This window comes from Coptis chinensis, chromosome 7 (genome assembly GCF_015680905.1).
Source record: "Coptis chinensis isolate HL-2020 chromosome 7, ASM1568090v1, whole genome shotgun sequence".
NCBI classification, from domain to species: Eukaryota; Viridiplantae; Streptophyta; class Magnoliopsida; order Ranunculales; family Ranunculaceae; genus Coptis; species Coptis chinensis.
This window is the reverse complement of record NC_141462.1, coordinates 35454302-35471803: the sequence shown is the minus strand read 5'-3', so window position 1 is coordinate 35471803 and position 17502 is coordinate 35454302. Positions and strand designations below refer to the sequence as shown.

The 17502-nt window shown below is 37.1% G+C and overlaps 1 long non-coding RNA gene across 1 annotated transcript; it reads left to right on the top strand.

The window, feature by feature from the left end:
- Nucleotides 1-70: 70 nt before the first annotated feature.
- LOC147487289 (uncharacterized) lies at nucleotides 71-1368 on the top strand. The gene is made up of 2 exons (XR_015201863.1): nucleotides 71-623; nucleotides 728-1368. It is a non-coding gene; the product is annotated as an uncharacterized LOC147487289 (long non-coding RNA).
- Nucleotides 1369-17502: the final 16134 nt, after the last annotated feature.

The window sequence follows — 17502 nt, the reverse complement described above, 5'->3', positions numbered from 1 at the left end:
CGTGATATTTTGTATCAGCAACAACATCAAAGGGTTGCCTTCAAAGCACAAGATAAACGAAGATGACTAGAAGGGGTATACTTTTCACTGTGTGAAATGGTATACGCAACACATGGTCTACCAAAACCTTGTCAACGAGTGACACTGTAATGGGAAAGATGGGGATATCCGATCCTCATAAGGTACTTGTGGCGTGAGTGATGGTGGTGCTTCAAGCTGAGCAAGCAAAGGACGTGGTATACCAACCACCCGACATTCAAAACTCCCATCTTCCAATATCTTGGGAGGCCCTACTCATGATGACAACCTAGTAGGCGCATGAATCCCAAAACACACTAGCTACTTATCCATTTATTTATCACATTCCAAAAAAAAAATTCTAGCGATAAAATAAAATTTAGATCAGCTGTGACGCTGCATAAAGTAGTTTGGTTAAATTTAGCTGGGTATCACAATGAAAGGTTTGGATGTGACCCATTATGTAAGAACGTGCAAAGCCACTACCTCCATTAACACCATTGGTCAAAACAACGGAATGGACAATAAACAACTCATGTTCGCGGTGGCGCCATTAGGAGACAGTTGTAGTGGGTTCTGGCATGATCCGTAGGGCGTGGTAAGAGGTAAGTTAGCAAAAGCGGCGTTTTATGTTTATTTATTTATTTTTTGGTTGGGTTTTTTAAAGGAGGTGGCGTATGTTAATTGAGTGTTTTGTGGTGCTGCTAAGGTGGAAAGATCCTAATGGATTTGAAGTTATGGAGGTTGGGTTGGTGGTGGTGGTACTGGCTGTGGGAATGTGGAGAAGGTAGCTGAAGGCTAATGGAGGCGGTGGTGGTTAGGTGATTTTGAAGGTTATTGGTGCTGGAAGTGGTGGGGATAGGTGGCGGCGCGGTTAGAGATGGTTGTCCAAGGTGGTTGTTGGGGGTCTGTTTTTGGGGGAGATGGTGGTCGGGTGTTATGGTGGAGAATGGGTGAGGGTCTTATTTTGGTGGAGGCGAAGGTAAGAGATGGTGGTGGGATGGGGGAAAAGGTTGGTTGTTGATAGAGGATGGTGGTACTACGATAAGTGGTGGAGGAGATGGTGCAAGATTTCGGTGATGGAGGTGGTGCTGCCCGATGGTCCTGGAATTCAGAGTGGAGATGGTGTTGCACTGCACGGCGGTGAAGACGGTGGCAGCACGAGTGGTGCATAGAGTAGCGTCCAAGTTTTTTTTTTTTTTTTTGAAAATTAAATTGGGTCAACCGGTCAAAGCAGACCCCCACATGTATAAATCTAACGTAATAGAAGAGACTGATCTCGAAGTATTGTATTGTTAAGTGGTGGTTCAGATTTAATATGAGATAAGGTAATTTGTGAGCGAGATCAAATATATTGTGTTCTAACAAAATCTTTAGAGTTTAAGTAGGAAGCAAATCCTACTTATGATCCAAATTTAAGTAGGAAGCAAATCCTACTTATGATCCAAATAATCGTATTAGAAAACATCACAACAAATAATCGAATTATTAGAAATTTATAATATAATTCTTTACATGTCACATATCTTGAACGGATCACAAGATTTAGTATGAAATGCATGTATATTGCTTTTACTTCAGTAATTGAATGAAACTAACGCCTCAAAGGAATAGTGACGAAGTCACAGGTAATTTCTAGTATGTAAACAAATCATATCATAAAAGCATAAAGTCTTACAAGCTCCCTAGAGTATAATCTTTAAAGGGATCACAACAGAACAAACCAAATAAATAATACAATACCATCATATATAGATACAGGCCACTAATCACTTTTTGGATTTATGATAGTTGTTCTTTTTGTTCCCAGGATCTTTAGTCTTCCCCCTTCCTCTCTTATTATTATCTTCAGCACTCTGTGAAGTCCTAGAGTTACCAGCACCCATTGAGGTAACATGTCTAGTAGTTGTACTAATCGCTCATGTCCCATGGTGATTCTTGGCATATCCAAAATCTACTGGCGCGATATGATGATCATTAAAGAACTTTATTTCCTCATCAAAAAATTCATAACCCGAGTTACAATCTTGCAGTAACAACTAACAAACAATTTTCTCTTTCAATGTTATACTACCCTTGTGGTGTACTATGGAATTTAGTAGGATATGTTTCAAGAATCACTTTTTCAGAGTTAAAAGGAATCGTAGATGGAGTCTAATCTGGAAATGGTTCAGTACAAGCACCTCCAATAGACCCAAAATGATAAGGGTTGGAGTGGAGGCAACTGAACCAGAGGAGCGTGATGCATTATACCTATGATTTGCTCTAGATATTGGTGCACCACCAACTCCAAAAGCTTGGACAGAGGCATCACTTTGCTTAGCTCTATTATATTAGCAGAAACAACAAGGGAAGAACAAGTAGTCTCTAAAGGCTCATGAGTAGGATCGAGGGGGGGAGCCCAAGCTCATAAACCGATTAGTACAAACAAATGCATCAGAAATAGTAATTAGGGCGGGTGCTGAGGTAGTAGGCATATATTTCACCTATAAAATAAATTGCAATTTGAACCACAAAAATCAGAGCCTCTGTCGTACCACCTTTATTATAGACAACCATTTAAGATTGTGAGTTCTCCCCTATCTCTGCATTCTGATGTACTTCAGCTCCATGTAGACCTTTATTGTGTTCGTCCTTAATAACTGTTTCAATGATATGCCACTACCATTGGGTGTTATATATAGCCATATAGGCACCATGATCATTCCTTTCACAACTTGTGCCAGCACCTTCATCAGACTGTACAATGTTATGAAAGTTGGTTCTAGGGATATGATCCACGTACATCCTCCTAGATTTCAATAGTATTCATATCTATATACATAATCAAATGGCTTAATAATTTAGAAAATGATATCAAATGGCTTAATAATTTAGAAAATGATATGTACCATATCGTTATGTCTTTGGGAGAAGGTTCTCCTACCATTAGTACTACCAATAGTATTCATGGCCCTATTTGCCGCATTTTTCGCATTCCTTTCTTTTACTTTAGTTTGAAGCTCATAGTCGACAAAATCTACCCAAAGAGCTGGATTAATAGCAGGTGGGCAGTTTGCCTTAGCTGCTTCAATGTTTTCAGCTTTCTCCAAAAACTTTGACCTATATGTCGCTTTCTGTGTCCTAAGTTTTTGAGAATAATTTGTCTTGACCAACGGATGAGCTTCAAAGTTTTCGACATTAAATTCGAATTCCTCCTATCATGAGTACATTTGATAAGAAACAATATATTAAGACATAGCTGAATGGTAAAGTTGATTATTTAATTAACACATTAAATAAATAAATAAAAATAATTACGGTCAAGGCTTTCCAAATTGCATCCTTAAAGCCATCATCCACTAGTCTCCAATCCTTGGTGTTGATAGGGATATTAAGCCTCACTTCGTTCCCTATTGCAGTTTTGAACTTGCTTGCATTTTGTCCAACAATTTGGCCATTAGGCCATAACTCAACAAGCACTTTCCCGGAGGGACCCATTAATTGTGTCTTCTTGGATGACTGAGAAGTACATTGACTTGTGGGAGAAGAGGCATCTGATGCACTAGGGTGTGCAGTTGTACCACCTGATTCCATTATTTAAAAATAGCCTAACAATTTCCAACAACATTTGAAAATAAATTATTAAGGATTTCATAACACTTAAAATATAACATAACCAATTATTCAAAAAGAACGAAAAGAAATAAAAGAATATGCACTATCAAATTAACCATAATATCTAAAATTAATTTTCCAAACTACTAGAAAATCTTAAGATGATCATCAAAAAAGGAAGGTAGGCATTTGAACATATTTTCAAAATTATTGCACACTACAATCAACGATGTGGTTCTAACAGTGATCTCAAATGAGGTTGCTCTGCAAGAGTAGATTGGAAGTCTTATGGTTCTGGTGCTTCTAGCTTGTCCACTGCGCTAGTCATTCGCCTTGGTGAATGTATGACCACCCACCAATCAGGATATTTCAAATCCCTTGAATAGAACACTTGATGGGCTTCTTTGGCACAAATGGCTGGTTCATCTAACATTTTGTCGGAACTCTTGAGCCGATTAAAATTTACCACCACCAAGTTAGAGTCTGGGCATAGCTTACATCCATCGGTCTTATCTTCCACCCTAACCCAGTCACAATAAAACACCACTTCCTTGAAATTTGTGTAATTCACCTCTAGTATCTGTTTGATGACTCCATACCACCTAGCAGACGCATCGATAGGATTTTTATCTTTCTTACTTGATGTAAATGTAGTAATTGCACTCATGCAAACACCACAGTCTTGCGTAAGAACGGTTTCATCGTAAGACTCAGTAGAAAATACATAACCATTGATGCGATACTTTCGAAAAGTTTTAGCTTTGAACAATGGCCCTTTAGCAAAGAACCACAATTCAGATGAAGTGTCGCCATTCTCCAACAACTACAGAGAGAACATACCACAATTCAAAAAGTGAAAATAACATAAAAGCATAACTTACTATCCTAATTAACAAAGACCTTATTATATAACCGGTCGATAAAATCTGTTTTGTATCTCTACTTGTCTTTGCTATTCCTTTTCTGCTACCTCGAGAACTAGATTGCAAAGACTCACGATACTCACTACAATTTATTCAAAGAAGTTAGTATATATGTGTGAATTTATTAATAGGGAAGTAAACATTCATGCCAAAAACTAACACCTGTAGTGATCATCAAGTCCATCGACTTCCAAACGGAAAAGTAGCCATCTACGGATTTGTAAAAATTGCTCCTTGGACAAAATCACATCTTTATCTTCAAGCACAGAACCCTCATCGCTATATTCATCATTTTCATCTAGAAACACTTGACTAGTGGTTTTGTGATTCTTGGGCTGTGAATTTGGAATGTACTCCATTGCATACCTAACAAACTCTGAGACAAGATACGACTCTGCAATCGATCCTTCAACAAATCGTTTGCTACTGGGTATATCTTTGCACTCCTTCATTGACCTAATTAAGTGATAAACCCATGAATGCATTTATTAATTTTATTTAAAAGCAAGGAAAAAAAATTGGGATTGAAAGAAGAATTATTTACTGCTCAAACGGATACATCCAACGATCTCGAGCTGGTCCACACATCAATGCCTCATCAGCTAGATGCACAACAAGGTGAAAGCTAATATCAAAAAATGATGGTGGAAAGTACTTTTCCAACACGCACAACGCCTTTGCAACCATGTACTTGGCATCTTGGATTTCTTTCCGAATTACAACTTTCGAACACAAAAGGTTAAAAATAAGCTTATATCGATGAAGAGCTTTCCGCAGAAATCGGGATGAGTTGGAAAAGCATGTTGAAGTAGCGTGCAAAAGATATTGCATAATCACATGATAGTCGTGTAACTTCATTACAAGCAAACCGGGTGGATCAAGGCCGACAATGTTACTTTCGAGATTAGATGAAAACACCGGCGGAGCCTCAAAGTTTTCAAAATTTTAAGGAAATCCATCTTCTCTGCATTATCTAGGAAGAACGGTGCTGCAGGTTTAACTTGTTTCCCACTTGCAGGGTCAGTTTGCATCCACTGATGGGGTGTATGCCAAGTTCCCTCATATCTTCTCGTGCCTGGACTGTATCTTTCGATTTGTCTTTCTTATTAAGGATTATGTCTAGTATGTGCTCTGCAAGATTCTTTTCAATGTGCATCACATCAATAACATGACGAACTTTGTGATAGATCCAGTAAACAGGGAAAAACAATATGGACTTTGTCACACCCCGAATTTCGACAGAATTCGAAAAAACATTATTTGTTCCCGACTCTTCGATCTCCGAGGTGTGACGCACTCTCCACTTCCAAAAACCCATAAACAGTTTAAATATGCGGATAATTAAAAACCAATAAAAATTTTAACTTAAACAAAAGTCATCTCCATTACAAAAATTTACAAATGAAAATGCAAATAACCTTATCTCAACTAAAAATCTATTTCACCTCAAAGGAAAACAAGGCCTATCTTGAAATGCGATGCTAACGCAAACCACGAGTATCAACCAATCTTCTGCAACACTAAATCTGTCAAGACTTATCAACTGTGTTCATTTAATGAACACACCCGATAAGCAAACATGCAAATCGGGTCAGCATTATAAAAATGCTGGTGTGAGTAGCCCTAAAATACAACATATACTTATACCAAATATATACACAATCCATACGGCAGTTAGTTCCTCCACCGAGGCGCCTTCACTTTCAACGACTAATATAACATCCTTAAGTACAATACGTAAGGCAGGTAGTTCCTCCACTGAGGCGCCTTAACTTCCCACTAACCATATAACAAATCATACGCATAATAAATAAGGCATGTAGTTCCTCCATCGAGGCGCCTTAGGTTCTAACTAAACAAATAACCAACATATTACCATAATTATATTATTTAAGACTTTCTTTGCGTGTCCCTAAAATTCACGTCGTATCTATGTCTTACCTAGTTTCCCTGGCTACCACAATCGCTACCCAACGCCAAACATGTACATCCACATGCCTCCCCTTACATAATGAACCACTCCGTGTGTAACCACCCTGAGCGGGATACCGCACACCAGGTAAATCCTCACACAGAAGCCATTATGTAAGTAATGCCACTATTCGGCATAAAATATCGCGCGTCTCGTTCTATTTTGCGAACGGAATAATCAAGCCACTATTCAGCTACGCCAGAAGGGCCATTTAGATTCACTAAAACGCCAGAAGGGCCAATCATATCACATACGCCCGAAGGCCATTCAGATTCACTGAAACGCTAGAAGGGCCAATCAAATTGCACACGCCCACACAGGGCAGATCACATGAGTTGTGGTAGTCAGGTTCTAGGATTTTCGTTCCGTAATTTATTCAAGTGTCATACATCTATGACTCATAATAATTCCACTATATCACGTGCAGGTCAAATACCTTATTGCACTAAGCCACAATATTTAGAAAATATCTCAATTATATCTCATAACCACATTCATTCTTTCACGTGCCAATATATTATTGCACTACGCCACACTCCCGTGGGCAAATATTCACCAATACTATACTACCTCATAGTAGCATCTCACATATATATAATATTAGAGTGTTTATATAAATCTATGTCTCCAAAGCTCACAATATCAACGTCAAATCTTAATTAGATAATGACAACTAAATTTATATCAGCTTCCACAACATTTCAATATTTGATTTGTCCATACAATTTACAACATAGAATGTAGCACAATTAAACAGTCCACAGTCCACAATCAAGCCTATATATATATATATATATATATATATATATATATATATATATATGCTTTACACACTACTCACGTCAAACCTTAATTAGATAAGGACAAACAACGTTATATAATCTTGACAATATTTTATTACTACATTAGTCCATATAATCAAATATGTGAAAAACTGGAAAAAGTCAACGGTCAAAGGTCAAAAGTCAAAGTCAACACATCAAGGTCAAAGTCAAACTGTCATTGTCATTGTCAACGGCCAATGGTCAACGGTCAAAGTCCACGGTCAACTGTCAAAGTCAACGTTCAAAGTCAAACTGTCGTTTCCATGTTCGACAAGTTCAGGGTCATAGCCATGGTTCATGGCTAAGGGCAATGTGCATGGCTCATGGGCTCATGACCAAGGAAATGGTTCGGACCCAACTGGCCAAGCCCAAACCTTAAAACCCGGCCCCAAAAGTCTAAACCAACTTATTATTCAACCTGACCCAATTGGATCTATTTTAAGTCCTATGGACTGGCCCCAAGCAATATTAGAAACTGGCCCAAAACAGTTAAGTGGTTCGGTCCAAAAATTGAACTGAAACCGGCCCAAAAACTTAAAACAAAACCGGGCCCAACAACTAATGAAACTGGCCCATAGACTAAGCCAAATTGGTCTGGCCCAAACAAAACAAGCTAGGGCCCAAGAACTGAAACCGACCCAGGCCCAAGCCCAAGCCTTCATCTTCTCCAACTGCCACCACCGGATCGACCACCGTCGACCTCCACTCGACCACCCATTCCAAGCCCACAGTTTTGATCCCCGCGACAACCCCTAACACTTTACTAAAAGCTAAAACCCCAACTCTTAAACCCACCATCTTCTCCAAAACTAGATCTGGAACTAGTACCGCCGCCATTAACAGCTTGTTTCCAAGCTTTTCCCAAGCTTTAACAACACCCCTTAACACCCATCGAAACACTCAATCACCCAATCAAAACAAAAACCCAACATACAACATCAAGATCCAAAATCATAGACTGGCGATTTTATTTGGGCCGCCATTAACGGAGCTTCGACAGCTCGTCCAACCACCAACAACCAACCTCCAGCGCTCACTCAAACCCCCCTCATCCATTCATCAAACCCCCAACTTACAATACCAAAACAGTTCAAACACGAAAATAAATACACAAAAATCAAATTCCTCAGTTTCACAGTAATGGCAGCAATGGCGTTTTTTAAGGGGAGGAGGTTAGGGGCTCGCGCCTCCCTTCACCACCACCTAATGGTGTTGACAGTACTAACAATCTACTAAGGTTTTAAACATACATATTAAGAATACTCTTTGAAGAGAAAAATAGCAGAAAACGAAATATGAATAGAACAGTTTTTGGACGTACAGTTCACTGTGTCCATATACGGGAAAAAAAAAAAAAAAAAAAAAAACTACTCACCTCCTGTGTTATCGGCAACAGAAAATATCGAAGAAAAAAAAATGAGAGAACCAATCCCAGCTAGCTCGCGAAATTCCTCTGAGTCCGAGTCGTCGCGCTCCAATGCTCTAGCAAACGAGCCGCCTCCATTTTTATTATTTTATTTTTCTTAGAACCCTATTCTCCAGAACAATGTGTTTATATACTTGGGTCTGAAACCCAAGCCCAAAACAGACTCGGGCGCAAAAACCAGACCCGCATATCCCTAATCCAATCCAGCCGATTTTTAAATAAAATAAAATTAATAAATAAATAAATAAATAAATACTTATTTTTAAATACGGGCGTTACAGCTATACACATCTCAAAAGAATCTCGTCCCGAGATTCGGAAGTAAAGCTATACGAACAAATAACGTTGGTTATTAACTTAGAACCTATACAAGAATGTACGTAGATTAAACTTAAGCAATATAACATTTGTATTAATTATTTCTAAATAATACCCGAATATATATCCTCATGCCATTACAAAACCTATTATAGTTTAACTGTATATATTAAAACAAATTATTATTGTCACTTAAACGCAAGATAAATATATCATTTCTCATGAGCATGCAGTTTCTTAACACGTCGCAAACTCTACGAAAATTAATATTCTAGTTGACTAATCAATAATGTGAGGTAAGTTCATCCATGCATAAAACATTATGGAGTCTTTCATTATCATGCATAAAAGAAAATTAGTGTCCTGATACACTTAAAATAAAAAGGTCACTCATGTTATTGATACTACAATAAAACTTTATATTTACTTTAGTCATGCTCTCAGAAATATTAAATTTAAAACAACCCTTGAATCCTAATTCATGCTTGCAACTGGATCAAATATAGCACGTATCAAAATAATATTTCATATTCATCTATCAAAATCATATAGACTGAAACAAAACAATTAAGAATAAATACTCGACGCTCATTGATATTATTATTATTACTAATTATTTTAACCGGTGAAAAGATTCAAAAACTAATCTCCATATACAATGACAATTAACATAAGACTTGCTACCGTATAACACGAATTTTAAAATTTTTAGGATAATATAAACTCACTTCTAATATATCACCCATAACAAGTTACATTCTCACGGTAATATTTATGAACCATAAATCAAGGTATATATTTAAGAATACTCGAATATGCAAAAATCAATGTGAAACTAATTTAACAATATTAATCTATCATGTCATAATTTATCGGCACGAAGCACACTTATAAGACAAAATAAAAATCCGTTTGTTGATGAAATACGATCATCATTATATTAGGACATCCTCTACATAAATTCCAATATAGTTTAAAAATAACAATTATCACCATTATTGTAATTAATCATTAATAAAGTAACCCTAAGAAAACAACCTACACATGCATGTCTTCTTGGTAAAACAATATTAATCATCTCATACGCATGGTAATAGTTCCTCTATATACAATAATATAAAAACGTGTATACGCAAGTATACACATCTCAAAAAGAATACACGTGTATACGCAAGTATACACATCTCAAAAAGAATACACGTATATTTTATTTATTTATTTATTTATTTTCTTTCTATTTATAATTAATCACCTCTAACAAATTAATCTCTTATACTTCAAAATACTATTCATCCATTAAAGTGTACGAATAAGGCGAGATAGTTCCTCCAACACCGAGGCAATTAGTTCCTTACTTAGTACCTCACAAAGCCATCAGTTAATGCAACTCATTCAATATAGATTAAAATATCTTATTGTTTCTCAAACAATAACATAACACTTAAATACAAAGTTTACAGACAGGTTGTCATACTTAATCCATACTCCATGTGAAAATGATCACCAATCAACAAAACAACATTATAGCAGTACACATCATTTTGATCAAATCTATTAATAATTAACATATTACCCATATAACCACTCCTCATATGATAAGGAAAAATAAAAACATTTCATATGCACTCCACCAGAGTAACTAATATAGATATACACATTACACATATAAACAAATCAAGAAAAATATTGACCCTCTTTATTTATATATCTATTTCATTTTCTTTGTAAAAATAAAACAACTAGCGGAAATAGTTTTGAAAATAATACCTCTTAAACACTACCCATAAACCACGATCCGAGAATCACCTAGACTCACCTAAGTCTAAGCTAACCAAATGCTCCGATACCAAACTGTCACACCCCGAATTTCGACAGAATTCGAAAAAACATTATTTGTTCCCGACTCTTCGATCTCCGAGGTGTGACGCACTCTCCACTTCCAAAAACCCATAAACAGTTTAAATATGCGGATAATTAAAAACCAATAAAAATTTTAACTTAAACAAAAGTCATCTCCATTACAAAAATTTACAAATGAAAATGCAAATAACCTTATCTCAACTAAAAATCTATTTCACCTCAAAGGAAAACAAGGCCTATCTTGAAATGCGATGCTAACGCAAAACCACGAAAGCAAAGAACAATCTTCGCAACACTAAACTGTCAAGACTAATCAACTGTGTTCATTTAATGAACACACCGATAAGCAAACATGCAAATCGAGATTCACATTATAAAAATCTTTGGTGTGAGTAGCCCTAAAATATAACATATACTTATACCAAATATATACACAATCCATACGGCAGTTAGTTCCTCCACCGAGGCGCCTTAACTTTCAACGACTAATATAACATCCTTAAGTACAATACGTAAGGCAGGTAGTTCCTCCACTGAGGCGCCTTAACTTCCCACTAACCACAAAACAAATCATACGCATAATAAAAAGGCATTTAGTTCCTCCACGAGGCGCCTTAACTTCCCACTAACCACACAACAAATTATACGCATAATAAATAAGGCATGTAGTTCCTCCATCGAGGCGCCTTAGGTTCTAACTAAACAAATAACCAACATATTACCATAATTATATTATTTAAGACTTTCTTTGCGTGTCCCTAAAATTCACGTCATATCTATGTCTTACCTAGTTTTCCTGGCTACCACAATCGCTACCCAACGCCGAACATGTACATCCACATGCCTCCCCTTACATAATGAACCACTCCGTGCGTAACCACCCTGAGCGGGATGATGCACACCAGGTAAATCCTCACACGGAAGCCATTATGTAAGTAATGCCACTATTCGGCATAAAATATCACGCGTCTCGTTCTATTTTGCAAACAGAATAATCAAGCCACTATTATTCGCGCCGTAAGGGCCATTCAGATTCATCAAGAAACGAAGAAAGGGCCAATCATATCACATACGCCCGAAGGCCATTCAAATTCACTGAAACGCTAGAAGGGCCAATTAAATTGCACACGCCCACACAGGGCAGATCACATGAGTTGTGGTAGTCAGGTTCTAGGATTTTTGTTACATAATTTTTTCAAGTGTCATACATCTATGACTCATAATAATTTCACTATATCACGTGCAGGTCAAATACCTTATTGCACTAAGCCACAATATTTAGAAAATATCTCAATTATATCTCATAACCATTTTAATTCTTTCACGTGCCAATATATTATTGCACTACGCCACACTCCCGTGGGCAAATATTCACCAATATTATACTACCTCATAGTAGCATCCCACTTATATAATATTAGAGTGTTTATATAAATCTATGTCTCTAAAGCTATTGCATTCAATATATATATCCCAACATATTATATAATGTCACAATATCAACGTCAAATCTTAATTAGATAATGACAACTAAATTTATATCAGCTTCCACAACATTTCAATATTTGATTTGTCCATACAATTTACAACATAGAATGTAGCACAATTAAAACAAATCCACAATCAAGCCCAATATATATATATATATATATATATATATATATATATATATATATATATATATATATATATATGTTTTACACACTACTCACGTCAAAACTTAATTAGATAAGGACAAACAACGTTATATAATCTCAACAATATTTTATTACTACATTAGTCCATATAATCAAATATGTGAAAAACTGGAAAAAGTCAACGGTCAACGGTCAAAGTCAAGACATCATGGTCAAAGTCAACACATCATGGTCGAAGTTAAACTGGCATTGTGAAAGTCAACGGTCATATATATATATATATATATATATATATATATATATATATATGTTTTACACACTACTCACGTCAAAACTTAATTAGATAAGGACAAACAACGTTATATAATCTCGACAATATTTTATTACTACATTAGTCCATATAATCAAATATGTGAAAAACTGGAAAAAGTCAACGGTCAACGGTCAAAGTCAAGACATCATGGTCAAAGTCAACACATCATGGTCGAAGTTAAACTGGCATTGTGAAAGTCAACGGTCAATGGTCAACGGTCAAAGTCCACGGTCAACTGTCAAAGTCAACGGTCAAAGTCAAACTGTCATTTCCATGTTCGACAGGTTCAGGGTCATAGCCATGGTTCATGGCTAAGGGCAATGTGCATGGGTCATGGGCTCATGACTAAGGAAATGGTTCGGACCCAACTGGCCAAGCCCAAACCTTAAAACTCGGCCCCAAAAGTCTAAACCAACTTATTATTCAACCTGACCCAATTGGATATATTTTAAGTCCTATGGACTGGCCCCAAGCAATATTAGAAACTGGCCCAAAACAGTTAAGTGGTTCGGTCCAAAAATTGAACTGAAACCGGCCCAAAAACTTAAAACAAAATCGGTCCCAACAACTAATGAAATTGGCCCATAGACTAAGCCAAATTGGTCTGGCCCAAACAAAACAAGCTAGGGCCCAAGAACTGAAACCGACCCAGGCCCAACCCAAGCCTTCATCTTCTCCAACTGCCACCACCGGATCGACCACCGTCGACCTCCACTCGACCACCCATTCCAAGCCCACAGTTTTGATCCCCGCGACAACCCCTAACACTTTACTAAAAGCTATAACCCCAACTCTTAAACCCACCATCTTCTCCAAAACTAGATCTGGAACTAGTACCGCCGCCATTAACAGCTTGTTTCCAAGCTTTTCCCAAGCTTTAACAACACCCCTTAACACCCATCGAAACACTCAATCACCCAATCAAAACAAAAACCCAACATACAACATCAAGATCCAAAATCATAGACTGGCGATTTTATTTGGGGGCCGCCATTAACTGAGACTTCATTTCGTCCAACAACCAACAACAACCAACCTCCACCACTCAAAAGCCCCCTCATCCATTCATCAAACCCCCAACTTACAATACCAAAAACAGTTCAAACACTAAAATAAATACACAAAAATCAAATTCCTCGGGCCACAAGAATGGCAGCAATGGCGTTTTTACAGAGGAGGAGGTTAGGGGCTCGCGCCTCCCTTCACCACCACCTAATGGTGTTGACAGTACTAACAATCTACTAAGGTTTTAAACATACATATTAAGAATACTCTTTGAAGAGAAAAATAGCAGAAAACGAAATATGAAGCGAAGCGGTTTTGGGCGTAGAGTTCATTTGTGTCCATAAAAAAAAAAAAAAAAAAAAAACTACTCACCTCCTGTGTTATCGGCAACAGAAAATATCGAAGAAAAAAAAATGAGAGAACCAATCCCAGCTAGCTCGCGAAATTCCTCTGCGTCCGAGTCGTCGCGCTCCAATGCTCTAGCAAACGAGTCGCCTCCATTTGTATTATTTTATTTTTCTTAGAACCCTATTCTCCAGAACAATGTGTTTATATACTTGGGTCTGAAACCCAAGCCCAAAACAGACTCGGGCGCAAAAACCAGGCCCGCGTATCCCAAATCCAATCCAGCCGATTTTTAAATAAAATAAAATAAATTAATAATTAAATAAATAAATACGTATTTTAAAATACGGGCGTTACAGACTTTCTATACCATGCCGATGTAACTTCATTACCTTCATTGTCGTCAACCATAATTTGACCACCTCTCTTCCGCTTCTGACTAGGTTTATACTTCAGATAACTCAATGTTTGCAAAAGTACATCGCCATTTAATCATTGAGGAGGATTTCTACGCTCTTCTTTCTTGCTACCCACTAGTCCCAAGTACTTGCCGTTCCAGAACGGGTGATTACCTTTAAGGAATATACGGTAATCTAAGTATACATTTTTCCTACTAGACTTCAAATATATAGAAGAAGTATTGTAACGCCCGTATTTAAAATACGTATTTATTTATTAATTTAATATTTGATTGGATTGGATTTGGGATATGTGGGCCTGGTTTCTGGGCCCGAGTCTGCGTTGGGCTTGGGTTTCAAACCCAAGTATATAATCACATTGTTCTAGAGAATAGGGTTTTGGAGAGAATAAAAAATAATAAAAATGGAGGCAGAGATAGAAACTCGTTTGTTGGAGGGTGGAGCGCGACGATTCGGACTAGGAGGATTCGTGGAGCTTGGGATTAATGTGAGTAGAGTTTTATTATTTTTCACTGAAATTATAGACATTCACGGGACTATGTATGATAGTCTATTTAAAATTTGCTTATTCTGTCCAAAACATAAGTTCTGTGTAATTTTACAATCTCTGTCGAAACCATGAGGTTCTGTTTTTTTTATGGTAACAGTTAAACAAGATCTTCATGGATAAAAATAAAAATAATTTGAATACTAATGGACTCTATTTGTGTATATGCATACTGTGGATTGGGGGTTTAAATGGTTGAATGGGCGATTTTATTGGATTGATAGTTTTGGATTGGGTTGGGTGAACTGTCGAGTTGAATCCTGTGAAAATGTTGGTTTGTTTAGAATGGGATCTGTCGGTTGGTCATTGGTTGAATGACAACAATGGGATTGAGTCTTTAACTAAATCAGAAGAACTAGACCAGCGCAGACGATGCCGTGGAAGAACATTTTGTATCTTCTCGGCAATTCCAGCTGCTTTCTTGGTATCCATTTTCGGTTTATTGCTTTGTTTTATATGTGCCCCTTTGTTTTTAACAACTTAAATTTGGTCCTTCTAAGATTCATGTTGTGAAGATTACATGGGATGATTGGAAGACTGGATTTATTTGCGCTGCAATACCATGGATCCCACTTTCGATTTTGAATTCCTTGATTTCAGTTTGTAATTGTCTACTGATCTTTTTCCTAAAAAAGACGCATCAGCGACAACATTTTCTATTAGTGTTGGAGTAACGAACTTAGTTGGTTGTTGGGGGTTGGAGTACGGTGGTTGGGTTGTTGAAAGCTTTGTATTTATGACAATGGCGACGCGATTTGGTTGGAAGTCGCGCTGGTGCGCTGGTGAGAGGGAGAGGAACTCGATTTTTCCATGTATTAAAGATGTGGGGTTTTCATTTGGAGTCAAACCGCTAGGTTGAAATGGGCGGAGGAGTGGAGATTGTGGTGGCCGAAATTTGGGCTGGTGGTGGAGGAAGAAGCCTGGAGAAGATGAACAGTAGGTCGGTTTGGGCTTGGGCCTAATCGGTTGGGCCAAACACCTTATTTTATGTTGGGCCGGTTCTATTTCTTGCTGGGCCGAAATCTAATTTTAAGTGGTTGGGCCCGGTTTTCTTTTAAGTGGTTGGGCCATTTTTTCTATATCCTTTGTTTTGGGCCAGTTCTATTTGTTTAGTTTGGGCCAGTTTAATTTAAAGTTTTTGGGCCAGTTTCAGTTCAATTTTTGGACCGAACTACTTAACTGTTTTGGGCCAGTTTCTAATATTGTTTGGGGCCAGTCCATAGGATTTAGAATAGAGATCCAATGGGTCTTTCAACATGTAGACTTTTGGGTTCTAAGGTTTGGGTTTGGGCTTGGCCAGTTGGGTCCGAACCATTACCTTGGTCATGAGCCTATGAGCCATGCACTTTGCCCTTAGCCATGAACCATGGCTATGACCCTGAACCTGTTGAACATGGACAATGACGTGTTGACTTTGACTGTTGACCGTTGACTGTGGAATGTTGACTTTTTCCAGTTTTTCTCATATTTAAGAATATGGACAAATATAGTAATAAAATATTATCGAAAATTATATAACGTTGTTTGTCATTATCTAATTAAGATTTGACGTAAGTAGTGTGTAGAGCATATAAATATTGGCACGTAACTAGAAGAGAATTCTGATAATAAGAATTTGATATATATGTTTTTATGAGTATTAAACTACATACGGACTTAGATTCATGGACTTTAGTTTTGGGCTTTTTGACGGTTGATCAGTTTGACTTGACTTGTGATTTGGACTCAAATAATTATGCGTGATATTTGGATCTGAGTTGTTCCTTCTTTTAAAGTCGTTTCATTTTGATATTTGGTGGGATGGTCTTATATTTTGATTATTTATATACTATTTATATTGTGCACAAATAGAAATAATGCGTGCCTTTGATGGTGAATTGAGTTCACATAAATATATCGTGCAATGAATTGCTATTATGAGTTGCTACTGAAATGAATTGTAGTATGTATGAAGGCTTGAGATATTTCATAGGGTGTGGTGCAATATATTATTGGCATGCGAAATAATAAGTTTCGAGATTTGATATAGAAATACTTGGATATCGTGCAATGAATAGTATTGGCACGTGATAATGTGGATATTTCCCACGGGATTGTGGCGTAGTGTAATAATATATTGGCTCGCGAAATAATAAGTTGTTATGAGATGTATTGAGATAATTCAAAATATATTTGGCTTAGTGCAATAATGTATTTGACATGCACGTGATATAGTGAAATGATTATAAGATATTTATGTATGACACCTGAATAAATTACGTAACGAAAATCCTAGAACCTGACTACCACAAGTCATGT